At 40.6% G+C, this 27,486-nt stretch overlaps 1 protein-coding gene across 1 annotated transcript in view; it reads right to left on the bottom strand.

Moving 5' to 3' along the window:
- The window catches only part of tncb (tenascin Cb), a 310,123-nt gene that overhangs the window by 160,570 nt on the left and 122,067 nt on the right, over window positions 1-27,486 (bottom strand). The window contains exon 4 of the mRNA XM_048613353.1: window positions 25,059-25,144. The gene's annotated coding sequence lies outside the window, so the exon portion shown is untranslated. The remainder of the gene's footprint in view (window positions 1-25,058; window positions 25,145-27,486) is intronic.

Genomic DNA, 27,486 nt, shown 5'->3' with positions numbered 1-27,486 from the left:
AAAACACAGCTTCAAAGAATTCCTAGAAGAAAATACACTAACAAAGCAGTTTTCAACATGAACAAAACAGTTTTCTACACTAACAATGAAGTTTCTACACTAAAAATGCCTCACTTGTATCTAAACCTTGGTTAATTTCACCATTTTCTTTTTCCACATCGGTAAAGGGAAGTCTCATGATATCATTCCTTATGAGGATTGATCAACAGTTGGAGGCAAAATACTGTAACTATATGCCTGTAATTCTTAAAGTGACCAGGGACAGTAAAGAAGCAGCAGAGAAGAAAGGCAAATAGGGGCTAAAAACAGAGGTAAAAGGAGAGAGAAGAAAACTTAATAAAAGAAATGAATCAACATAATATTGAACTCTACTTTAAAGAAAGAAAAAAGACCTACAAAGAGAAACAGAGAATGAACAAATGCTTGTGGATACTTTTACTGAATTGCAACTGTTAAGAAAATCTATGCAACTCTGTTTTGCAGATGAAGTGATAAATGAGTCTATGAGGTCTGAAACTCTCTCTTGCCATCAGCAAGAAAGACCTTTGTGAAATTAATTATCAGAGAGATTTCAGAAAAAAAAATCTGGGACATTCTCAAAGATCATCTGAAGATAATAATTAGCTTGAAAATTAATGGGCCTCGACTCATGTCATACAGAGAGCAACTCAAAAGGTCTATTGTCTATACTGTTGTTAGATATTGCGATAATGGGTATGTATGCTTTCCAAAGAGAAACTATAGAGAGGATGATGGAGTAAGTAAGGATCTCCTGGGCATGAAAGTGGGCCATATCATCAATACATTACTTGAAGATGGACACAGACTGACAACATTTTCAAGGTAAACAAGTCATAACACCAAAAACATGATGCCAAGATATCTTGTCCATGCTATACCATGGACAGATGGGTATTGAATGCACAAGAACACTAATATGTACAGCCAGGGATGACTCAGGATATTCAATAGTCAATATTCAGGATATTTGTGAATGCATGTGAGGCATGCCAAACATACCAAGCACAGTAGCAGTGGGACCCTCTACGTTCACGTGGTATTCCATCCAATTTTTAGATGAAAGGAGCAACAGATTTATTCACAGTGCACCAGGAAGATTATGTCTTTTTAATGGATTATTTCTCCAAATTACCCATATTCAACAATTCAGCAACACGAAGAATACAATGGTTGTTGACACAATATGCCATGTTTTCGGTTTCTTCAGTATCCTGAAACAGGTTGTATCTGACAATGGACCGCAGTGCACTGGCAAACCATTTCAAGATGTGTGCTAAATGGGGATTGACCCGTATCACATTGATACCCATTATCCATGATCAAACGGTCTGGCAGAAAGTATAGTGTGTACCATCACATCAATGGTCATGATGCATGATGCAACAAAACAAGATTCTTGCATTGCATTGTTGCATTTTTGTGCAACACCAATGGAAGGGGGATTACCGTCTTCAACACTACATATGTTCAGAAGGCAAATGCGAATGATCTTTGTTTCCATCAAAAAAGTGGAGCTACAGACCAAAAATTCAATCCAATAATCATGAACAAAATGATGATTTTTTAAAAAAAATAACTGTTTTTAAATGCAATCTGCAGTAGCTGTCCAACTTGGGAAGTTAAATGTTTTGATCAAGTGAAACAGCAACCAATTTTCTATCCATTCGAAGACAGAACAGTCTTCTTTAAAGAAAGAGGAATGAAAGAGATACACAGTGAGTAAGCAGGGTGAGAACTAACAAAACTGTACCCTGGGCAGAGATTTAAAGTTAGAGATATAAATACATATGCTTGAATACAGGCAAAGGCTTGTAAAATGAACAACTAGCCCAAACCCTATGAATTTACAATGATTATGGTGCTACTTTATGAAGGGACATGTCAAGCTCAGATCAATACAGAGTACACCATCTTGCACAAAGAGTGTGATGAAGAAATTTCTGATGACAAATGTTTCTTATGTTTTGAGGGAAAAGATAGCATTGCTGCATCAGATAAAATAAGACCCTGTTGGAGGCAAAACCCCTCACACGGCTGCAGGGGTGAATGTTTAAGTGTATACCTGGGTTGATATGGTTAATGGATAGGGCGAGTAAAGCAAACGGTTAGGGTAGGTGAGGTAAGTGCATGAGGTGGGTGAGATAGGTTGGGGCTTAATCAAGTCAAGTCAAGGGGATAGTTGGTTCGATGTTGCTCCTCAAGTGGGGTTCGGAGGGTTAGATAGGTCATGTCAGAAGGGATAGTCAAGAGTGATCAAGGAGAGTCAGGAATTTTGTGGGGGTTCACCAGGGAGTCAAGGGTGGAGTCATTGACATTTCAGGAAAGGATCAGTGTAAATTATTTGGGGGTCAATTGTTTAGTTACCCAGGAGTTGGACTAATATTTATTTTCTCACCAATATTTCCTGGATGACAATACAAATATGCTAGTCAGAACTGTCTGAATCTCTGACTCTAACTCCTTGCCCAGGGAGCAAGGAACAGAAAGTCAACCTTCCCAGGCAATTCCCAGCATGATCAGAACCCTGCCATGCATCTAGGCTTGTATGTCTGAAATCTGATGATAGAGGGAATGGAACAGCTGGGCCAACTTTTAATATTGATATTCACCTCGTTTAAATGTAATTTTTATCCAAAGAATTAACCATTCATTCCTGGAGACTCTAGGACAATCCTGGCCATATCCCCAAAGCAATGTGTCCCTGACTTGGTCTTCAGACCAAGTTCTGGAGAAAAGTAGAGGGGAGAGCTATTAGAAAATTATGGGGAAAAAATAACATATTTGAAAACTGAAAAACTGTAACACAGCCCATATTTCTGATCAACAGATTGCAGGTTAATTATTTGGCTCCATTACACGACATCTCCTATTATGCAGATGATTTAAAGCAATGCTTGTAAGTGAATTGCAAACTTATCTAGCCTTTTCTGTATAGAAGCAACCATTTGTAAAATTGCATTCATAAATTGTTGTTCTGCATCATTTCTCCCCCAACTATGCCTCTGCTGCAATTGGAGAATCGATATGAAGAAATCAAACCCCTTCCATGAGGTACATTTTATCAAAACAAGAGAACTACTTTGGAATGGATCAGAAGGTGACCTAAAATGTAAAATATTTATCACTTTTAAACAAGTCTAATAAATAATTTGGCTACATTGCCATCTTTTATATATAATTTGCTCATCTGTTTTAGATCTACCGATTTAAAGGGAACAGGGAAGTTTAAGTTAAAACTTGCATAAAGTTACATAAAATTTAGAATTATTCAGCCTAACTGGTCTGTGCCAGTGTTTGTTCCACACAAGTCTCAACCCAGTTCATTCATCTAATCCATTGGCAAACTTTTTGACCCTCATTTGTTTGTCAAGCGTCCCCTTGAAAATACCTCTCCTATTCATCTGAACTAGACCATGTGGTAACAAGTTTCACATTCTAACCATTCTCTGGAGTCTGTTGTCAACTTGCACACATTTTTACTATTACCAAATTAGAAAGGGATGAACAGGGAACGCTATTGAATGATCTCCTGCCTCCAATCACTCCGCTTGGTTAAATAGTTACTTTTAACATTTCTCCAACAACTTTACACCAAATGAAATAAAATAAAATTAAAATTGCACAAAATTCTTTGGAATCCTTCTAAGAGGTTGAATCTATTTTAGTCAGTGAAGGGTGGAGTGTAACAGAGGTTACACCTCATACATTGACAATGCTTTCTTTTGCCAGTACAACATCAACTGCAATATCATGCTGAATAACAACTAATCAGCTTGAGATTAAAAGGAATATGACAAATTGTGAGAAATTAATAAATAACAAATCGAAAGAAAAAGAACCCTTATTGTTTCCATTGTGGCAACTGATGCCGATTTGATGGAATTATGTTTCCTGGGGAGGACGGGGAAACTTAGAGGAAACTTGTCCATGAGACTGTGATAAAAACCATTCAGAAACAAAACTACTGAATTTTAAAATTCTTATTCTTGCTTGCAAATTCCTCCATTGTGTCATCTTTCCTCCTGCCCTACAACTTTAGTACCTTGCTCATCTTGATTACTCCAACATTGCCAGCTCTACCTTTAGTTGCTTAGGGTCTAAAACACCAGAAATTAGTCCTGGTCCTCTCTCTCTCTTTGTCCTCCAGAGGCATCCTAAAACCTACCTTTTTAATTAAGTGTTCAGTCATCTTTCACAATGTTTTCCCCTTTGTATTGGTTTTGATTTCTGTCAGATTCCAATCCTGGCAAGTGCCTTGAGACGTCTATGATAAAATCACTATAAAAATGTTTCTGTTACCTTTTGTAACTTTGAGATAAATGGTTTAAACAGTGATATGAATAATGAAATAGCTATGTAGAATCATATTGAAAAGGTAAGATTTCACTTCTACTGCTAGTACGAAATGGCGTTTGGTTTCAGGATTCTGATACATGCTCTGACAAGAATGTAATTTGATTATAGAGAGAAAGGATTATTGTGACGTTAAAAAGAAAAGCCAACACAAACTAACTTTAATAATGTTCTCTAACATTTCTCATATGTTAACAAGAGAGCAGTTGGTATAGCAGTGAGATAAAGGGAGTGGCACCTATTATACCTTACTGGTTGCACAATTATTAGCAATATTTATCAAGCTACTCTTTTTCAATTTTCTGTTATAGAATGCTGATATTGCTGTTTTCTATCTCTTACTGTTCTCTAGTTGGTGATGGTGGTCACCCTCTTGAACCGCTGCAGTTCATCTGGACCATCGTCTGCGTTGCTGCTTGGCAGGGAGATTCAGGTTCATAACTCAGCAACAGTGAAGGAGTAGTGATATAGTTCCAACTCAGGATAGTCTGTGTCTTGGAGGGGAATGTGTAGATTCTGGTGTTCCCATTCATCTGCTGCTAATTTCCGCTAGGTGATAGAGATTATGGGTTTGGAAGGTACCGTCCAAAGACCCTTTGTGTATTGTTACATCTTGTACAAAGTACACATCACTATCACTGTGGTGCATCAGTGGTGGAGAAGTGAATGTTTAAGTTGTTGCAGTGGATGCTGATCAAGTGGGTTACATTGTCCTGGAAAGTTTGAAACTGCCTGAGTGTTGCAGTAAGCTATTCATCACACTTCTCACTGGTGCCTTGTAGTTGGTGGGCAGATACTGTGGAGTCAGGAAGAAGAAGTAAGTTAATGACCTCAAAATTCTCAACTTCTGACCTACTCTTTGAGCCACAGTATTTCATTGGTCCATTTCAGATTTTGATCAATGCTAATATCCAACAAGTGATAATGAGGGATTCAATTATGGTAATATCATTAAATGTCATGGGAGGGCATTAGATTGTTTCTTGTTGGAAATTATCATTAATGTTAGTTGCAATTATCAGACTAATGACTGATTGTTGTCCTGGATTCACCGCATATTAGCACAAACTGCTTCACTACTTCAGAGTTGTGAATGGTATTGAACATTGTGCAATTGTCAGCAAATCACCGACCCCCCCAAAAAAAAACCTTCTGGCCTTATGATGCAGGGAAAGCCACTGATGAAGCAATGGAAAATGTTTGGCCCTGAAGAACTCCTGCAGAGATGTCCTAGGGCTGAGGTAGTTGATCTCCAAAAGCCTCAATCATCCTCCTTTATGCTAAGTATGACTTCAACCAGTGCAAATCTCTCTATTGATTTCAATTTTACCAGGGCCCCTTGATGCCACACATGATGTTGCCTTGATATCAAGGACAGTCACTTCCATCTGAGTATGAATACATCCAGCACTTGAAAATAAACTTACAGTGCTGTCATACCATCCTTGTCCATTTATTTAATAATGAATGCTTCACTTTGGGGCTTGTATTTCTACGATTCTACAAGCACCATTTATAGAACATCTGTATGATCTAGTGAGCCATAAAATCCATTCCAATAAAATTAGTTGGATATGTTGAATAAGAGTGTAAGGGTCTGAAAGGTTTAGCAACGAGGAGTGTCATAAGCACCTCACATTTTGATGTGCCATATAGACTTGTGGCCAGAAGAGCTTAGGATCTTGGAAAAGTTAGAGCTAACACAGAGGTGGCCTGTCTCATTCCCCTTCTCTTTTGCTTCTAAAATTATGACCCAGGAAATTTCAAATGCTATCCAAACCTATGTTATGTTTCCTTTGTTTGTTGCCAATACTGCAGCTATCCATTGTTACCAATATTCAAACTCTCTATTTCTACTTCAAACAGTACACGCTCACATGCATACCAGATATTCTGATTCCACAATCCCGACATAGACTCATGGCAGGGGAGACCGAGCCCAGCACAGGGGGTGGGTGGACCCTCAGGTGATGTCGGTGAGGCAGGCGAAAGATGGCGCTTGAGGGTCAGCGACTTCGTTGTTGGTTGGGTCTGGCGCTGGTGGTAGGAAGGCATCACAGCAACATCGATGAGGTGGGCCAAGGTGACAGACTCCAACATTGTTGGGCCCAGCATAGTTGGTGGTGGAGGTGAATCCACCCAGCAGCGAAAGATGTCACCTGATGATCAGCAGCATTGACATTAGGTGGGTCTGGCACAGACAGAGGCGAGGCAGTGGTGGCTCTGAGTTGGCTCAGAACATAGATGGAATTCTCTTTAACCTATTTCTTTTCATTATTGTCTTATTCTTAAACTATCAAATGATGCTGTACTGTGGTGACAAATGAAATCTTTTCACTGTATTTTATTGTCTTTGTCACTGGTAAAATACACATGACAATAAAAATCATTTATTCTTGCAATAAACATTTTCATCTTGTTAGACCCAGGCTGCAGAGATTTTGAGTCTTCCCCTTTGCTCCTTAAATTCAGGCATTGTGATACCTCTTGGTCTGTGATATTGCATTTGTGATTATTAATTTCTCTTGCCACAGCTGCACTTTGGTGCTCGTCCACTATAGCAGCAAAACATAATTTGAGCTACAAGCATTTCTCATACATCTTTCCTTTCGCAGCCTGTAATATCATTTTTTAAAAAAGGGTTTCCCTTGCCCAGAAAGAATCTTATTGTGACTTACAGAGTTTTCAATGTCTGTTCACTCTCCGACTGTCCACTGATTTAAGTCTGCTCCACATAATGCAGTATCTTTCTGCTCTGCAGTAAATAATGCACCTTCTCCAGAAGTTCTTAACTCTCCTGCTGCACCATGTCTCTTAGCAGGCATGAAATGATTTTGACTAATTCAATCAATGACTGATTGTAGATACTTCCTTGTTGAGCCTTACCAGGAGGGTTACTTTGGAAGGTTCTTAAATGTCCATCTTTTCCCTGTTGCTGACTGTGTGTGACCAGGCAATTTAAAGCTGATTCTGAAGGTGCTAAAGAAATGTCAGATCTCCACATCTGTCAATATATTTTATGTGCAGCTAAACCCAGTCTGCACCTCACTATTTGGTAGGCTCAAGTCTAGGGATCCATGGAACTGCACAATGTAGTTGGTAGAGGGAAGCCATTGATTGATCTATTTAGGAGAAACTCCTATATTGAACCAGAAGGAGTTTATTGCATATTAGTAACAAGTTGCAGCTTATACTATGTATGTACCTTTAAGCAAGAGTTGTTCTCTCCTGTTTCATCTTGAGGAGGGCTGTTGTAAACCTGGTGATGAGCTGACTGCTCCATGGAAAGCAGAGTAAATAGCTTTGGTATTTTTATAATTAGATTTTAAAAAAAGCATGAATGTGTAGATTCAGGCTCATACAGACCCAGGGTTTTAGTTTTGCTTTCAGTTGTTGAAGTTTGGGTTTTGGAGTTAAAGCTGCTAGATACAGCCCTCTCTCTGCTGCTGCAAAAGTTCAAGTGCTTTCACTGCTGCTAGATTCCTTCAGTCAGTGATCCTTCTCCTGGACTGGAGAAGATTGCAGTTGAAGGGAATCTGTTCTGCTGAATTTGCCTTTGCCAAAAGTGTGTTTATGGGATGTTGCTACCTTGGAACAGTTGATGAGTAGTAGTTAAATAATATATTATTTTGTTAAGTATTTTGATAAAGTTGTGCCAATTCATTTTTTAAAAATTTGTGTTGTAATTGTGGTGCAAGAATAAAGTGTGTTTCACAGAAAGCCTAGTAGTTTGATCAATTGAATCACATCCGGCACACAATACCTTACACTTGCCTTTAAATAAATATAAAAGTTAAGGTTTAAGCTATTTCTTTGATATATTTTGAGGGGGGTTAGACTAATCCCTAACAATTGATATGATAGTCATTGTTATGAGACTGTGCAGCAGACTGGAAAACTCAGTCATACTTCTCCAAGATTTGAAGCTGTTCTGTCTACATATGACATTTTTGTTGCACTCCTCAGTATTAATTCTTTAAAATCCTTTCACTTGTATACAACATTATTAATGGACAGGGAGTTGAAGAGGCCACAGGAGACAGACAGGATGAGGCAATCTGTTCAGGCACTCTTCTGTCTTATTTGTACTGAAGCATTGCCTGCTGGGAGTCACAGGAATCATAACTGATCCGATGGGTTTGAAGCAATTTGGAATAGTGCATTTCATCATAAATAAGTCACCCTTTAAATATAGGGATAAATACTGTTAAGAATGACAGATTATTCACTCTGTACTCCTATGTATTTTTCAATAGGTGACAATATATCGCAATGATCGTTCACAATGTTAAGTTAAAGATATAAATTACACTTTACTATGGAATACAAGAATGCACAGAAAAGATAATAATGAAGATGGCTTACTGATGCATGTCATGCATTTTCTTAAACTATCACCAGACAGCTTTGACTTGCCTAATTGGATTTTTAATGTACAGTGTATAGTGGTCCAACTTTTTTTATTACCAAATGTTTCAAATGAAACATAATTCACAGAACTTGTCACAACTACAAAATTATTGACTGTCTTTTCAAACTGCCATACTGGACATTCCAACCATTGTGGCACCACTGTCACAGAGAACAAATATTTTTAGACCATATTACGATGATTTGTTAATGTGCAAAATGGTTAAGAATGCAAGTTACTTTCTTGGTGCACTGAGCAAACGTTAAGATACCAGGTCAACTTAGTCTTGAACATTTTCCCAGTATTATACTCTCTCAATCACTCTCTCTCTCTCTCTCTCTGAGTTCCTTTGGCTTCAACAGCATTGAAATATAATTAGTTCATGATGTTTCATATCGTTATCTTGGATCTCCATCTGGTCTAAGAATAGTCAACTGAAAAATAAGCTTGCAATGCTTATTATAATGGGCAGACAGAGGCTTTTGTTGAATGTTTGTTGTATTATGTTAATCAGATTCCATTGATGGTTAGCTTAATGTTATGTGCCTCAGTTAATCTGCATGTTTTCATGGCTAATCTGTATTTCACATGCAGGTTTATGGTAACAGAGATTATGTAGACTCTTATTTCATGTTCTCTATTCTGCTATTTGCATGAATTTGATGAATTATTTTAGCAAGAAGAATAGAATATTTCCTGGCTTGGCTACATATGCAATTCTTGTTTACAAAGGCTCAAGACAGTGAACTTAAAGCATTCAATTTAATCATACTACAATAATTTTGAAAATAAGAACAGAAAATCAGTTAAGGATCTACTATTTATCTCCAACAGACTGCCTAGAATGAAACCACTAAGCAATTGAAAACACCCCTGAATGTTGTGGTATTGAAGTGCTGCCCAGTTATCAGGCAGATGGTTCATTCACATGGAGACTGTTGCTGGGGATACGATTTATATTCTGGTACACAGTCTTTTTAAATGCAACCAAATATCTCACCACAGTCCCCAGACATACGCGTCAGGAAGTGCCAGAAATGGTAATTTTTTTAAACACATCTGCGAGATTTAATAGCATCAGAAGGCAAAGAGTCTGCTTCTTCACCCGAGTCAAGAGCTACTTAGCCACAATGACATTTTTTTTTTGCTTTGATGGAGAAAAAAGTATGTATTTGCATGCAACACTGATATGAGCCATTCAGAGAGTTAAGTATTCAATTTTGAACATTTCTGCTCAGGACCATCGTATCGTCTGTTCATATGAGGAACAACTAGCAGATATCTAAACTTTAATTTACCATCAAAGGGAAATGGATATGCAAGTGAAAATTTGCAGTTTAACATTAATATTGAAGAATTCTAACACCCTTCTTTGAATAGATGAACCAAATATTTTTGTCTAATAGTAGAGATGAAATGCATAATCGATTGTATCTTTGGCGTTTTTAACAGATATTTTTCTTCTACTTAAACTAAAGGATAATCCATCAAAAGGAGCTCTCAATTCGATTAAAGCCGAGAGGGATTTTAAGTTCAAACTGCTTTTAGTTTCTACTTTCTTTTGCACTAGTTCAAAACGTAGCACATAAAAAGCAGACCTCATCATGCTGCCAGTGTTTTGCACAATGCAATGTGTTCAACATGAGGCTTTTATTGAAATAATCTTAAGATGTCTGCCTGTAGGGACTGTGCCTCATCGTAGAGCAGACATGACTCTAGCAGTCTATGGCAGATGCTTGTACATGATTGCATTTCAATCAAAACATTCTCCTTTTTATCAAAAATATGTATCACCATGCACATATTGAATTATCCATGATAGCCAAGAAACACATGAATGTTGTTGTGCATTAGCAGTTTATAATTCGTGTCACTCTCTGCATATGTGCTGGTCTCTAACATATGCATGTTAGTGTCATTCAATTTCCCCAGTTTCCCCAGGGATGTCATTCAGTTTCTGTAGCTTGGTTGCTGTGGACCTCTGAGTGTGATGGATAATGTGTGATCTGTGAAGGTTATTAGCATGACCAAGGTTGTGGGCATGAGATCCTTTAGGATCAGCTTTAGGAACAGCTGCACAGAATGGTCACAGAATGGTCACAGAATGATAAGGGTTATGATCAATTGTGCCCACAACCACCTCCACAAATACGAGCGGGAAATTACACATTAGAAATCTTGGTACTCCAACGCCACTGACCAAGAATGGATAACCACATTGGAACAAGTCATCACCATACAAGACCAGAACAAAGAAAAGAATATCCGGACAAGACAAACTATCCAAACTCACCCTTAACAACGACATGGACAACACAGAAACATGGATCAAGAACATTTCAAACCAGCCACCTACAGACACTGGGAAGACCATCCTAGTGTGTGGACTGAATTATAACTACAGAGACGGCAAAAAAACTGACTTCCTGGCTGCTCTGGAATCGACACTGAAGAACAACGGACTCACGGAGCAAATACAACAGACACAGACAATTGTCCCATCACTGAACATAAAAAGTAAGTGGAACACATTCAACACAGAAGAGAAGAAGGCCCTGGAAAGACTCAAGAAAGACAGAAACATTGTAATCCTACCAACGGACAAAGGGCGCAAGACAGTAATCCTTAATAGAGCTCAATACATCAAGAAAGCCAACGCACTACTAGCAGATACCGACACCGACCAACAAATGGCAATAGACCCAACACCACAGTTAGGGAACCGGATCACAACAACCTTGAAGAAATTACACAGCTCAGGAGATATCAGCAAGACAGGCTACCAAAAAAATGAAGCCAGAGGGATCCAACACACCCCGCTTCTGTGGACTCCCCAAGTTACACAAGCCAGGGGTCTCCCTCAGCCCATTGTCTCACTACCAGGTACACCAACACATAGATTAGAGAAAGAACTACAACGGAAACTGAAGTACTTAGTTGACAACTCTACCCAGTCCATCCACGCCTCCCAGGAATTCCTCAACATCATCAAGGACACCAGACTAGAAGAGGATGAGCTAATGGTATCCTTCGACATAACAGCACTATTTACATCCATAACCAAAGACCTAGCCAAAGAGAAAATTGCTACACTGCTGAACAAATCAGGAAGGCAGACACCCCACGACTGGATCTGTGCAGGGGAGTTGATGGCCGAATGATATTATCACTGGACTGTTAATCCAAAGACCCAGATAATGTTCTGGGGACCAGGGTTCAAATCCCACCACGGCAGATGGTGGAATTTGAATTCAATAAATATCTGGAATTAAGAGTCTAATGATGACCGTGAATCCATTGTCGATTGTCGTGAAAAACCCATCTGATTCATTAATGCCCTTTAGGGAAGGAAATTGCCTGGTCTGGCACACATGTGACTCCGGACCCACAGCAAGGTGGTTGACTCTTAATCGCCCTCTGTGCACTTAGGGAGGGGGCAATAAATGCTGCCTTGCCAGCGATGCCCGCATCCCGTGAATGAATAAAGAATAAAGAGAAAACAACACATTTCACGTTCAATAGCCATATATTTAAACAATCAATGGAACACCAGTGGGATCCCTAATATCAGGACTGATAGCAGAAGTGGTAATGCAAAGATTAGAATGGACAGCGCTCTCCACTATCCAATCCAAATCCTGGGTCTGCTATGTAGATGACACCTTCATGATTACCAAATGCACAAGACTAGAAGAAACCCACGGACATACAGACAATATCCTCATTGGAATAAAATTCACAAAAGAAGAAGAGAACAACAATCAACTACCCTTCCTGAACATAATGGTAGAACGTAAGAACAACGGGGAACTCCAGACTAGTGTATATAGAAAGACCACACATATGGACCAGACACTTAATTACACCAGCAACCACCCCAACACCAATAAACGGAGCTGCATCAGGTAACATTGCTCCATTATTCAAACGAGCCACAACACACTGCAGCAACCTGGAATTGCTCAAAACAGAATAGGAGTGCTTATACAGAGTTTTTAAAAGGAATGGATACCCAAAAAGTACAATCCGCCATTACCTCCATGACAGACCACGTCAAGAAGACACAACACGGCCAGACACACTAGTCACCCTGCAGTACACCAGGGACATATCAGAAATGACCACAAGACTACTCAGACCCCTAGGTATCAGGGTAGTCCACAAACCAACAACCACCCTACGACAGCTACTGATGAACGTAAAGGATCCCATATCCACAACCAATAAAACTAATGTAGTATACAAAATACCATGCAAGGACTGTGAGAAACATTACATGGGCCAAACTGGAAGAAAACTGACAATAAAGATACACAAACACCAATTAGCCACCAAGAGAAACGACCAATTCTCACTGGTCTCAATACACACGGACAAAGAAGGACACAAATTCGACTGGGACAACACATCCATAATTGCACAAGCCAGACAGAAACATGTCAGGGAATTCCTGGAGGCCTGGCATTCCAACCGGAACCCCGTCAACAAACACATTGAACTGGACCCGATGTACAAACCACTGAAGAACAAAACCGGAAGTAATACCAACCACCTCAGCAAACTAAGGCAAATAAATAACAAGTGGGACAGAACACTGATGCTTTACCAGAAGCGCACTGACTGTGTTACCTAGCAGGGTGATGAAACATTTGCAACCAAACACACCGGCTCAGCCAGCAAGTCTATAACCTCATCCACAACCCGAGCTATAAATCTTCTCAAAAACTTTAAAGTTCTCTTCATTTCACACAATGGAGGTGATAACTGCTACCCACAGGTCCCAAATTACCATTTGGTCTAGTTTTTGTGGAGGGTGTTGAAGGTTTGTACCCTGACTAACTCTCCAAAGCCCAACTCTTTGTTTGATGATTCAACAGTTTTACTGAAATGAAATTTGACTTTCTGCCATTGACCTTGAGTTTATCACATGTGCCTGCTTCTAGTTGCGTCTTCAGTTTTCGTTTTCCTATTGGGAAAATAGTTTTGGGTGTGGTGTGACACTTATCTTTGTACTGACTACTTTTCTTGCCCTGAGTAAGTGTGTTTCTTCACTCAAGGATGACCTCGAATATATCTCTGTGGGATTTACTCGATTTTTGATTATTTTAGTATTTTCCATTGCTGTTTCAGCTTTCCAGGAGATGCTGTGAGCTGTTGAATTTCCCAATTGTTACAAAGTGACTGAATTCTTCACTCACGAACTGAGGACCATCTTTTTCATCACTGCATTGTGTAACACTTGCAGAGCTGAGTATTGTTGAGTAGCTTTGCTTAATTTGATCAAGGTGCTTGGCTGCTATATTCAGAGTCTGAGCTGCACTGACGATTTCCAGAGCATGACGAATTGCTGCTTCATGGTGAATTTGAAGTATATTGCAGTCAACTGAGGCATTCTTCACTTTATTTATTGAGAGTGATGCTCTCAATGGCATGTCTGCAATAGGCATCTGCTTCCCTTGCTTGTATGTGATATCTGATTGGTATCTCTCTAATTGAAGTTCTAATCTGTGCAGACACTTTGGAGTAGATAATAGCAGCTTGAAGAAAATGCTTTGAAATGATTGGTCGTCAGACTTGACTGTCACTTTAAAACTTGCAAGTAGGCATTGATGAAAATGTTCAAATGATGGCAATGTACTTTACTTCAAGTTGGACATAACATAATTCTGTTTGTGTTATTGCCCTGGACGCAAACACAACTGGACGTCCATGCTGCATTGGACCTCACACTACAAAGTGATTTAACCATTGATTTCATAACCATTCAGTACTTATACCGCATCAGTTACTACTTCATTTTGGCAAGTGCTACTTCCACCTCCAATACTTTGTCATGAGTTGATATAATGGTTCACGCTATACTGAAAAATTGGAAAGAGCTTTGCCAGATAATTGACAAATCCAACAAACCAGTGCACGAGTGTCGCATCTGTTCATTGCTGCATTTCTTCATTGCACTGGATCTAGGCAAAGACTTTTCTCCGCCATTACGTGGTTTGAGTACTTGACAGTTCTGAGGAAGGGTCACCGGATCTGAAACGTTAACTCTTGTTCTTTTTTCCTTCACAGATGCTGCCAGACCTGCTGAGATTTTCCAGCAACTTTGTTTTTGTTCCTGAATTACAGCATCCGCAGTTCTTTCAGTTTTTATAATTTTTTCTTGCTCAGCTTGCTCATCTGCTGAGCTCTGTTGAGCAGTTGCACTCAATTTGGATCATGGTCATCAGTGACTTCACATCCGTAGATTCACTAACATTTACATTCCAGGAAGATTACTAATTATCTCACGTTGTCTGTGTTGATATATGCTGAACCAGTGGAAATGTCAAATGGCATGTACAACATCTGTATTTCCCAAAGGCTATCCAGAATGTGCATAGAAAACTTCTATCCAGATTAACTTGCCAGTAACAATCCTTTGCATCTAAGGTAGTGAAGATTTTTGCATTTGCAAGTTGTGGCAAAATTCCTTCAAATGTTGCTTTGAGGAAGTGAATCAAAGCTTTACTTAGTCCCTTTGGGTAGATGCATGCTCACAGCTTTCCACGTTGTTTCACTACCCCCGTGCTGCTAATCCACTCTGAAGGAGCTGTCTCTATCTTGATTACTGCCATCTTTTCCATCTCTTCTATCTTGTCTTTCAGGCTGCGCTTGAAGAACTTTCCTCAGGTGATGCTGAATTGGTCTTGCATTCTCATCTACTTTGAGCTTATTTTCCCCTGGGAGACATCCTAATGTTGTTCAAATACCAAGACATTCCGAAAACCAGAAGAACATAAGCCAATGAGTTTGCTTCACTTTTCAATGAGTTCATGGGTTGATCTGATGATGCTCAACTCTCTTTTGCTGCCTAAACCCCACAACCCTTGATTCCCTTACTGATTGCACATCTGCCTATCTCTGCCTTGAGTACACTTAACTACCCTGCCTCAACATCATCTACAGCCCCTTTCTTCTCACCTGTCTCAAATGGGTGATCCTTCTAGGATCCCTCCAGAATCTGTTTGCATTTCAATCCAAACATCTAGAATGTATTAATTAGCTATTTTTTCAGGCCTAAGATGAAGCCTAAAAAATTAAGCTGGGTGCAAAGATATGATAAGAACATTTGGAAATCTTTTGAACAGAGACATTTCCTAATTTACTAATACACTGACTTTAACAGCCTGTGGGGATATAAGAAAACAGCTTATCTGGTTGAGTTAACATCATATAACAGTTAAATTTGTTTATGCTGCTAGTAGGGTTATGTGACAAACAGAGTGCTTAACAGCTTATCTAAGCATGTACACAAATACTACAAACTGAACCTACCCCATGTCGCAAGGGTTCAAGTCAAGTGACCTACTGATCGAACGTCCTGTTGTAATTGGCTTATTGTGTTGCTAAGACTTGAAAACAAAATGTAATTTAATAAAGCTATCAGCGTCTTATTGCTTAAAAATGTAAGCCGAACCTGGAATCAACGCAGTCACACACTTATTCTCGTCAACCAGGATGTAACTGCCACTGTTTCTCAATGAAAATCCCTGAATTTTTACGTATTGATAAATGGTCATTCTAAGAAGAAAAAAAGTATCCAACAACTTGGTGCATTGTCAGGATTCATAAAGACTGCAGAGACCTTGAGAACGTCCCATACACCCATCGGTGCCCCGAGGTAAGGACTCCTCTTTTAGTAAAACTGCATTCATGGAAAGGATTTTCAGGGACAGTCCAACACACGATTCTACTAAAAGAACCTTACGGCCAATAGAAAACGCGAACCCATAGCAAAAAACTAGACATCCAGATGGTCATAAAGGACCTATGGCCCTACGGCTGTAATATCAGAAACATAAAAACATTGTTTCAGGATGTCTAAATCCGAGTCACGTACGACCGTTAAAAGCGGGCTGGCTGCTCCCAATATATCTGAGGACGAACTTCTCCAAAATTTAAAAGAACACCTTGAACAACAATTTGACCTTTCTACAACGTTGACCAAAAGTATGGAAACTCCACAGGGCTATGGTCCCTGGATGTCATTAAATGTGATTGGGTTAAAGACAAAGAACAGATTTGCTGGTCTTTATGTGTAATGCAACAAGTCAGAAACTGACAAGAAATTATTAAGAAATCTAAACATGACCATAAAATTAATAATCTAAAAGACCAATTAAAAGTGGTCTGCACTGAACTAAAAACTTACAAAATTGGAACTCCAAAAGGAAAGGGAGGCAAACTCCAGCTCTAGCCTGCCTAATGTTCCATCACTCCCTCCTTATCCAAGTGCCCCTCCTGCTCCTCACTACTCGGAATGTGAACCTATGGTTCAAACCCTGAATGAAATTGAGGGACACAACTTTGCTGACAGCGATTCTGATGATTCCGATAACAAGGGCAAAAAACCAATGGGCCTTTAATTTATGTCCGGTACAGACTATGAGCCAGAAAGAAGAAAAAACAAAAGATAAAAAGAGTACAGTCAAAATTATACACACAATGGGCAGACCACAAACCTGCCAACCCCAAGTTGGTCGAAAGGTGGTCTAAAGACCTACCCCATCCAAAAAGAGGAGGTATGAAAACATGGAATTAATTGGAAAAACTTAAAAATATATACAGTCTCCATCCTACAGATGGAGTACAAATATTGTCCATCATCATAGTATCCCTACAGTGTGGAAACAGGCCCTTCAGCCCAATAAGCCCCCACTGACCCTGGGAGCATCCCACCCAGACCCATCCCCCTAATCTATACATCCATATACATACATACTCACCCGAGGGCAGAATTGAACCTGGGTTCCTGGCGCTGGGAGGCAGCAGTGCTAACCACTGAGCCACAGAGGTAACACTGGCAGGAAACTTGCAAGGGAGGTGAAAGGGAAATTGGGTGAAAATGGGCAAGACCTTGATGATGGATGGAAAGCTATTAGAAACTAGTTGAAGGATTATGCACCCTCCCCCCGAAAACTGGCTGGAATAAGATTTCAGCTTGCCAGCAAAGAGGAAATGTGGAATTGAAAGATTACACAGAGTGTTTCATGGCAGTCTGCATTGAACACTCTAGATCAACATACAACAGTACAGCACAGTACAGACCCTCCGGCCCACGATGTTGTGTCGACCTATTATCCTACTAAGATCAAACTATCCTGCATACCCTATATTATACTATCATCCATGTGCCTATCCAAGAGTCGCTTAAATGTCTCCAAATGTCACAATTGTGGCCAAGAATGACATCGGGCAAAAACATGCCTGTTCAAAAAGAAAATGACTGCAGGTAAATCCACTTCTAAACTGAAACCTAAAACCCAGAAAAACCCTCTGGCCGAACAGGTGTTATTGGAACACATTAGGGACTATCTGCCAAGCACCAGGAAGCTCTCTTAAACCTCACAAAAAGCAATAATAGCCCACTTCCCACCTCTTAGCCCCTTTTTTAGCAGCTTCAAAATAAAGTCCAGATGGCGGTTATATTTCGATGGGGGTGGGCAATAGGGAAATTGATTGCCTTTTGGACACTGGAGCTGAATTGATGTGTTTGCCTTTAATTGACGGACTAATTTGCCCTTTGATGGTGAATGGAGGAGCGCAGTTGGAGTTGGGAGGAAAACAGGACGATTTCTCAGAAAAACCATTGCCAATACAATTGGGACCGCACTAGATCTCGGCATTTTTATGGGTTGGGCCTGTGCAACAAGCCCTATTGGGAATGAATGCCTTAACCCAGATAAATTTATCACTACATTTTGAGGATGATCATGTTACATGGTCAATACAACACCTCAAACAGGAAGAATGGCAGAATCATCCCATTTGGGTGAAGGATAAAAATGACTGCAGTCTGTTAAAGATGACTCTAGTCACTTTTACCGCAGTTGCCCCACCATGTATCAAACATTAGTCCCGCCTCCAATACCTGTAATCAAATGATTAGAACGGCAAGGTGTACTACTAAAAGTCCATAGTTCATCTAATAGTCTGGTATGGTCAGTTAAAAGGCAGGACAGAACCTGGCGTCTGACAGTAGACTACAGGAGACCGACCCAGTGTATTGGTCAAAAAGCACCCTTGGTTGCCAATCCCTCTACCATTTTTAACTCTCTCTCGCTGGATCACAAATACTTTTCGGTGATAGACATGGTCATTGGATTCCGGTCTGTTCCCTTGGTCCCTGAGGTACAACCATGTCTTGCTTTTACCGTCCAACAACAACAGTATACCTGGACACATCTGCAGAGCTTTCACAGTGGCTTTACTGTATTCCGTATGGCTTTGCAAAATCATTTGCGGGAATTACGTCCAATGGTATCTACAGTAATTCGATACATGGATGATATTCTAACAGCATCCCAGACAGAGGGAAAACATAAGGAGGATTCACGCATCTTCCTTGACCATTTACACTCCTGTGGCCATAAGGCCAACCTTAAGAAGGTGCAAATTGTCCAACAAGAAGTAGAATACTTGGGGACAAAAGATTTCAGCAGGAAAATGTGAAATGACACAGCTGCTATTCAAACAGCCAAATAACCCACCACTATTCAGGAATTGAGATCTTTTCTGGGCCTTTGTAATTTCAACCAAAACTGGATTGATAGTTATACACAGTTAGCTCAGCCTCTGAATAATCTACGAAATTTGAGAGAGGGAGTCCAAGGAAGCTGTTACACTCATCCCAGAGCAGCGTTCTGCCTTCCAACAATTCAAAACTGCTTTGTGCTCAGCCCCAGCTTTGGGCATCCCCAATAACAGGAGACCATTTACCCTCTATGTACACGAGAAGGACAGTCACATGAAAGCTATATTCACACAGGAGCATGGTGACAGGCAGTGACCCATTGGCTATTATTCCACTTGGCTGGGTAGGGTGGTTCCAGGATGGAGTAGATGCCTGAGAGCCATGGAAACTACATGTAGGGCTGTGATGGCCATGGCACCTATCGTACTTGATCAGAAGTTGATTATTATGGGTTGTCACACAGTTCATGGCATAGAATCGTAGAATCATAGATTCCCTACAGCGTGGAAAGAGGCCCTTCGGCCGAACAAGTCCACACCGACCCTCAGAGCATTTCTTCCAGACCCATCCCCCTTTCACCCTCTGAATCTACACATCCCTGAACACTATGGGACAATTTAGCACAACCAATCCACCCAGCCTGCACATCTTTGGACTGTGTGAGGAAACCCACGCAGACATGGGGAGAACGTGCAAACTCCGCACAGACAGTTGCTCGAGGGTGGAATTGAACCTGGGTCCCTGGCGCTGTGAGGCAGCAGTGCTAACTACTCAGCCACCGTGCCACCTATGTTGTCCATGAATCAGGTCTCCCAGGTGACAGCGGCCCAACGGACATTCTGGACTACCCTCTTGGAAGCGCCGTCATTCACACTAGACCGGTCAATCCCGCTACTCTGCTCCTGATTTCAGAGGACCAAAGGGGGTAGGAGGGGAAGAGACCAATGATGTTGAAATGATTGTGTAGAAATTCTGCAGCATTTAGATGAGGCAGCTCGGGCAGCAGGAGAGGCTTTGCAGAATCTGGACTTAGTCCTTTTTACAGATGGCTCTTTGTTTGTTTAGAATGGCATACAGAAAGCAGGCTGGGCCATTACCACCTTACACGAAGTGGTAGCGCAAGGCAGCTTGCCTGTGGGCACCGCAGCACAACAGGCGGAACTATGAGCACTTACAGAAACCTGTAAATAGCGGAGGGAATAACTGCAAATATTTATAGAGACTCGCTATGTGTTTGGAATAGCCCATGATTTCAGACCCTTGTGACAGAAAAGGGGATTCCTTACAGCAGCCAGAACACCAGTCTGAAACGGGGATGAAATATGAGACCTTCTTAATGCTATATAATTGCCACAAAAAGTTTCAGCTTTGAAATGTAAAGCTCATACCTGACAGAACACCATGGAAGCACTAAGCAATGTCTTAGCTGACCAAGGGGAACTGCTCTAGTGGATCAACAAAACCCAAAATACAAACCCTCACAAACAAGTTACAGGACTTAAAGATAACACAGTGTGGAGCTGGAGGTGCACAGCAGGTCAGGCAGCATCCGGGGAGCAGGAAAGTTGACGTTTCAGGTTGGAACCCTTTTTCAGAAATGGGGGACGGGGATGGGAGCTCTGAAATAAATAGAGAGAGGAGGGATGGGGATGGTGATAGGTGAGTGCAAGTAGGGAGTGGTGGGGATTGGTCAGTGAGGTGGGAGGAGCGGAGGACTTAAAGACCACGTAGGAACAATGCTCTCAAGGAGAAGCAGACATGGATTGAAGCAGGGATTAAGTTATGGGAAAATGGTGTCTGGAGGCAAAGAGATGCAGATAAACCAGTTGCTCCCGATGGGGAGTCCTGAGTAGTACAGACTCGGATCAAGGGACTCATTTTGCAGGTGTAGTGTGCCAGGAAGTGTGCAGACTGCTGAAATATTAAGTGGGTCTTGCACTGCCCTAATCACCCTCAGTCATCAGGACAGATGGAACTCACAAATCGAACTCTGAAACGATGCCTAGCTAATTATCATCAAGAAGGATTGCCTTGGCCTCAAGATCTACCTCTGGTCCTATGTAGCATTCAAGCCACCCCAAACAGAACCACGGGCCTGAGTCCTTTTGAGTTGATAACTAGCCAACCCATGTCTTTATCTGGCACAGGAGACCTTACGGCAGTGGATTGCTATTTACTAAGTGACTCTTTGTTAAAATAATATCAGGATCTAACCAATGCTGTCAGTTCTGCTTCCCAATAGGTGTCAGTGGCTTGGGGAGATCTCCCTGAGGGCAGACACAATAAAGGCCCCGGAATGTGGGTCTACAATACGAAAATACATAAAGAGCCACTGGGTGCCAAGTGGGAAGGGCCATATCGAGTTTTCCTTGCAATAGCATCAGCTGTCAAGGTACGAGGCAAGAAAGCTTGGAATCACACATCTCACATTAAGACAACCAAGGCCCCCGATCCATCATGAAGATGCTGTTACTTTTATGACTCATGACTACACAGATCACCCTTGCAGCAGGGTTCTTCTTGTGAACTCATTGTAAACACCTTCTGGTATATGTCTTATGTTTATGCTGAGCGTACTACTGTCCCCAGCTGCTGGGTTTGCTTTCACATTCCCATACATTCAAAGGGCAGTATCCCCCGAGACCCATTCCTTTTAATATGCCTGAAGTGGCAGAATGGGTCATTCACTAGAACGAATCCCTAATGGCTGGTGCTTGCACGGCTGCCACATCTTCTGCAGAGAGGCGGATATATTGGGTGGACACTGAAGGCACCCGAAACAAGTAGGAATCAGCAGGGTACAGCTTTTCAGCATTTGAACGTTGGTATCAACCTCAATTTAATACCTCCCATACCCCACCATTTGTCACTATCACTAATACATCAAGGGTAGGAAAACTGGTACTTTCTATTTGCATCACTAGATTTGAGCCTAGGGATTGGTTTGCAGGTCACAGTAATTGTACCCAATATTTTAATGTCACACCTGATGCTTAGCCTCCAGGTAAACTTAATTTTATTAACCTCACATCAGCGGGAACTTTTGACCATGTCTGGTTTTTTGACTATATAACTTGGTTTGTCCCATACAATGGCATGTATTCCGATTGTGGATACAAAGCATATGCCTGGTTGCACCACCACCACCAGCATCTACCCCCCACCCCCGCCACCGTGGACAGGCTCCTTGCGTTTGTAGTCCCATTTACATGTCACATTTATGACCTCTCTCACTCGACGGTATATAAATGTGCCATCACAGAAAACAGAACGATTCTTTGCTATTCTGCTACCCCTGTACGGAACCGCCAAGCTAGCCAGAGAATCTATCAATTAGGCAGCTATCTGAGAATACATAGCCAATGACACCTCTCAGGCCCTTGGTAGGATTAATGTGAAATGATTGCCCTATGATCTACCTCTATACAGAATTGTATAGCTCTGAACTGGATCTCAGCGAAGAAAGATGGCAGCTGTGCCCTCATAGGTCAGGAATGTTGCACCTATATCCCTGATAACTCTGAGGAGATAATTGACTTGGTTGACCATATCCATGACAAACTTAAACAACCCCCATCTTTGATCCTGTGGAGCTGGGCAACTGGCTGGTTGGGATCATTGGGTACGTCAATAGAGCAGGGCACCATAGTTTGTCTTTTCGTAATTGCTTTCATGTTGCTTAGATGTTGTATTCAACAACTGCTAAGGCCTAAAGTTCGATATGTTGCAGTTCGCCAATGCCCTAAGAACTCTACATATTATTTTTAGCTTGCTTTGCTTGCTTGATTCTGTTTGGGAAGAATCAAAAGTGAGAAAATGTGGGGATCGAGGAAAACAGCTTATCTGACTGAGTTAATATCATATAATAGTTAAATTTGTTTCTGCTGCTAATAGGGTTGAGTGACATATAATAAAGCAGCTTAACTGGTTGAGTTAATATCATATAACAAGTAAATTTGTTTCAGTTGGTAATAGAGTTATGTGATAAACAGAGTGTTGAACAGCTTAACTAAGCACGTACACAATTACTACAAACCGAACCTAAATGATGTTGCAAGGGTTCAAGTCAAGTGATTTACTGATGGAATGTCATGTTGTAACTTGCTTATTGTGTTGCTGAGGCTTAAAAACGAAATGTAATTTGATAAAACTATCAGCATCTTAATGTTTAAAAATGCATGTCGAACCTAGAATTAACGCAGTTATACTCTTATTCTCGGCAACCAGAATGTAACTGTTATTGCTTCTTAATAAAATTCCTCAAATTTTTACCTATTGACAACTGGTTATTCTAAGAAGAAAAAAGAGAGTATCTAGCAAATCCAATATGAGCAGATCACTCTATGGATTGATTCAAAGTCATTTTCAATCATTTAAAATTGGGTTATTCACAGGGAGTGACAAACTTGTCTTTAGTTTTATTTATTAAATTGCATCAAGTTATTACCATTGAATACAGATATATTTTAAAATAAACTTTTAAAAAAGAAAAGTTACATTTAGAATGTTGCCCAGTCGTGCTGGCTCATGGCAGGTTCTGAGTGGAAACTTGTAGAAGAAAATTTTCTTGGTGCTGTTTCTTAGAGATTATGCAATTTTAGAATGGAATAGAATCCATAGAATAGAGTCCCTACAGTGTGGAAACAGACCCTTTGGCCCAACAAGTCCACACCAACCCTCAGAGCATCCCACCCAGACCCATCCCCCTATAAATGCACCTAATCTACACATCCCTGAACACTATGGGCATTAGCATGGCCAATCCACCTAACCTGCACATCTTTGGACTGTGGGAGGAAACCGGAGCACCCAGAGGAAACCCATGCAAACACGGGGAGAATGTGCAAACTCCACACAGGCAGTCACCTGAGGCTTGTATCAAACCGGGTCCCTGGTGCTGTGAGGCAGCAGTGCTAACCACTGAGCCACCGTGCCAATCAGCATCAGAATCACCGATTTGGTAAAATTGTGGACATTTTAGCTTACATAACTTTATACATCCAAAATTCAACAACAAGGAGAGACAAGGGATCAAACAGAAACCCTCACTGTTAAATTTAGTTCAGCAGTGACATTACAAGCCCACCCAGGGCTGGCTAGACTTCTGAAAGCAGGAAAATAAGCACATTTATCATACTGTGGCTTAAGATAGGAATTACATAATGCAGCTTATTAAAAATAACATGAGCATGGATAGAGTAAACTGTAATATTTTTCAGAATCCTTTACCCATGCTCCTAACTCCTCTGGTGCAAAATAATATACTGTTCAAAATTTCACCAACTTGACCAATAGTAAACTCAGTGACATAAATTACAATTGGATTTCTTTAGATTGAGCTACCGAAGAACTGCTGCACTTGGGATTGTGCTCCGGTGACCCCACAATTCCTTTTAGTCTTTGAAGTTTAACCAGAACAAAGGAACTCTCAATATTTGCTTGACAGCTTTATGTAATATACTCCCAATTGCATTTGGAAACCCCAGCTTAAATATGTTGATTGAGTGCACTACCTTTTCATGGTGGGATGTCCTTCCATCTGCTGTTGGAAAGAAAAAGCTTGAACAAAACATGTTGAGAGTATTTTATTTTGATGAGTAATTTCCCATTAAGTGCACACCTTCCACTGCTGCTCATTTACCTCTCTGGAGGGTTAATATCGAGGCCAAAGGCATGGAAGGCTTATATAACAGGTGTTGAACCAAGATATCCACTTATTTCACAATACCTAACCTGAGGAGAGAAGCAGGTTGTACTTACCCGATGGTGCTATAGGTCAGAAGTCTATCCTCTCACATTCAAGATTTTGGACTGGTTCAAGCAACAGGTGAAAGGTCGTAGTGCAGCTGTAGGACGTGAAAGAGGATCAGTCAACCTGAAAGCTGTTCTTTATGAGTGAGAGCATGATTCGGCATGAGTTGAATTCTAATACTCAGAATGAAGAACGGTGTGAGAAATGGATGATTTTGTTGCAGTGGAGTGTGTCATTGCAGAGGCTGAGATTAAGGGCCATAATTGGGGCAGCGCAAAGAAAACATCTTAGGATAGAAATTCATCTTGTGTCATGGCAAGAAATGGATGATACCATCATTATACATGGCACCTGAGGTTCAGCTCTATTGTAGTCAATGGAATTTAATATCAGACATTGTGCGGAACATGAGGCCGATTAGATGTTACTTGTTTTGTGACACTGACTGACTTGAAATTCCAGCCCTTAAAATGGGACAAGAGAATGATGAACATTCAGTTACCGAACTCAGTGAGAAGGTTTTTTTTTAAAGCACATCTATTTCTCAAAAGAGAAATGAGTTGTCAAATAATTTTGTACAATATCTTAGCAACAAAGAATTAAATGAATGCAGGTTTTCCTTTTACTGGACTAAGGGACCCTCTGCATAGAGGAAGGTTGAATTGGCAGATAACATGACAGAGAATGCCACATTACGTTTATGTAATAAAAGATGGCAAGTTCTATTGTGGGCATGAGATTCTCCTTGCCCCTGCTTACTTGATGCACTGCATCTGGGGTTCTCCTTTACATTCAAACACATTTAGTGAAAAAATAATGCCTCTACTATTTCTAGTCATCCAACAGCTAAATCTCCTGAAATGCCAAGTACTGGAAATAATTAATCAGAGGATGGCTAAGGTGCCAGGCGGGGGAGGTGCAAGTGCACTAGTGAGGTGAGTAGAAGATGAGTGTGTTTTTACTTCTGCATGGGATGTGAATATTGTTGCACATTTTCACTCTTGAATCAAATGGCTTGCGCTGCCATTTCAGAGAACATTTAAGATTCACTCACATTGTTAGGGGTCTGGAATCACATGTAATCCAGACCAAATAAGGACAGCTGAGTTTCTTCCCTAAAGGATCTTAGTGAACCAGATTTCTTCTTTTACAATCACTAATGTTTACATGGTTTCCATTAAATGAGCTTTCAATTCCAATTGTATTTGCATTTTAACCATCTGCCAAGATGGGACTCAAACTCATGTCCCCGCAACATTCACCTGGATTACTAGCCTAATGACACAACCACTGTGCCACAGCCTGCAGGAGGGCTAAGGTGGCAAATGGGTGAGGCAGTTAGGGGACCAGGTGGGCGAGGGACACAGGCATACTTGATATGTATGTCATATCTGGAATGATCTTCAGAAAAGTTGTTAACTCACTTTTGGTCACCTGGGAATACACCTTAAACAGATCTTCCGATAGGAAGATAGTTGTTGCTGCGGAGTAGTCTGGAATTGTGTACTAGGACATTCTGGAAGTCCAAGCTGATTCTATGGGAATTGTCGAGGAAGTTGAAACTTCAGATGGGCATTTACCTAGTGTCTGGAATGTTTTAAAATATGTCCACACCTAGTAGAGTGGGAGACATCGGATAATTCTGACTGATTGAAGCTTAATAATTGCAAAGGAAAAATGAGAGCGTTAAAACCTATTTTAACTATGAGGTAACTATTAAGATGGTTCCCCCATTCTTTTGCATCTGATACCCCTGTCCCTCACCCACCTGGCACCATATCAGGTCAAAGAAAGCACAAATTGCACATCACAATGTAACTTTAATCAATTCACAGCAAATGCTCAGATGATTCTCAGATTATGGAATACATCAAGGGCACAGAATCTCTGAGTTTAAACAGAGCACTGTTTATTGGTAGCACTCTCGCTGTTCAGTGTCAAGGTTCTAGATTGAAGTTCACTCCAAGGCTTGGGCAAAATAAACAACACTGACAGTCCAATGCAATACTGATGGAACACTGCATTGTCTTAGATTCTATAATTCGGATGTGACATTAAATTGGGACTCAATCTAATTGTATCTAATTGCTTATACAAGATTCCATGGCACTATTTGGAAGAAAAGCAAGGCAGTTATTCCCTTTGTTCTGGTCAATATTTATCCTCGATCACATCCTAAAAATAGATTGTTCATTATCACACTGTTATTTTGCTGTGTACATATTGGATACCATGTTTCCTACATTGCAATAGTATACAATTCAAAAGTACTTAGAGTCATAGAGTCATAGAGCTGCACAGCATGGAAAAAGCCCTTTGGTCCAACTCGTCCATGCTGACCAGATATCCTAAATTAATCTAGTCTCATTTGCCAGCATTTGGCCATATTCCTCTAAACTCTTCCGATTCATATACCCATCCAGATGCCTTTCAAAT

This window comes from Rhincodon typus, chromosome 28 (assembly GCF_021869965.1).
Source record: "Rhincodon typus isolate 14 chromosome 28, sRhiTyp1.1, whole genome shotgun sequence".
Lineage (NCBI taxonomy): Eukaryota > Metazoa > Chordata > Chondrichthyes > Orectolobiformes > Rhincodontidae > Rhincodon > Rhincodon typus.
This window is presented reverse-complemented; position numbering and strand designations above follow the sequence as displayed.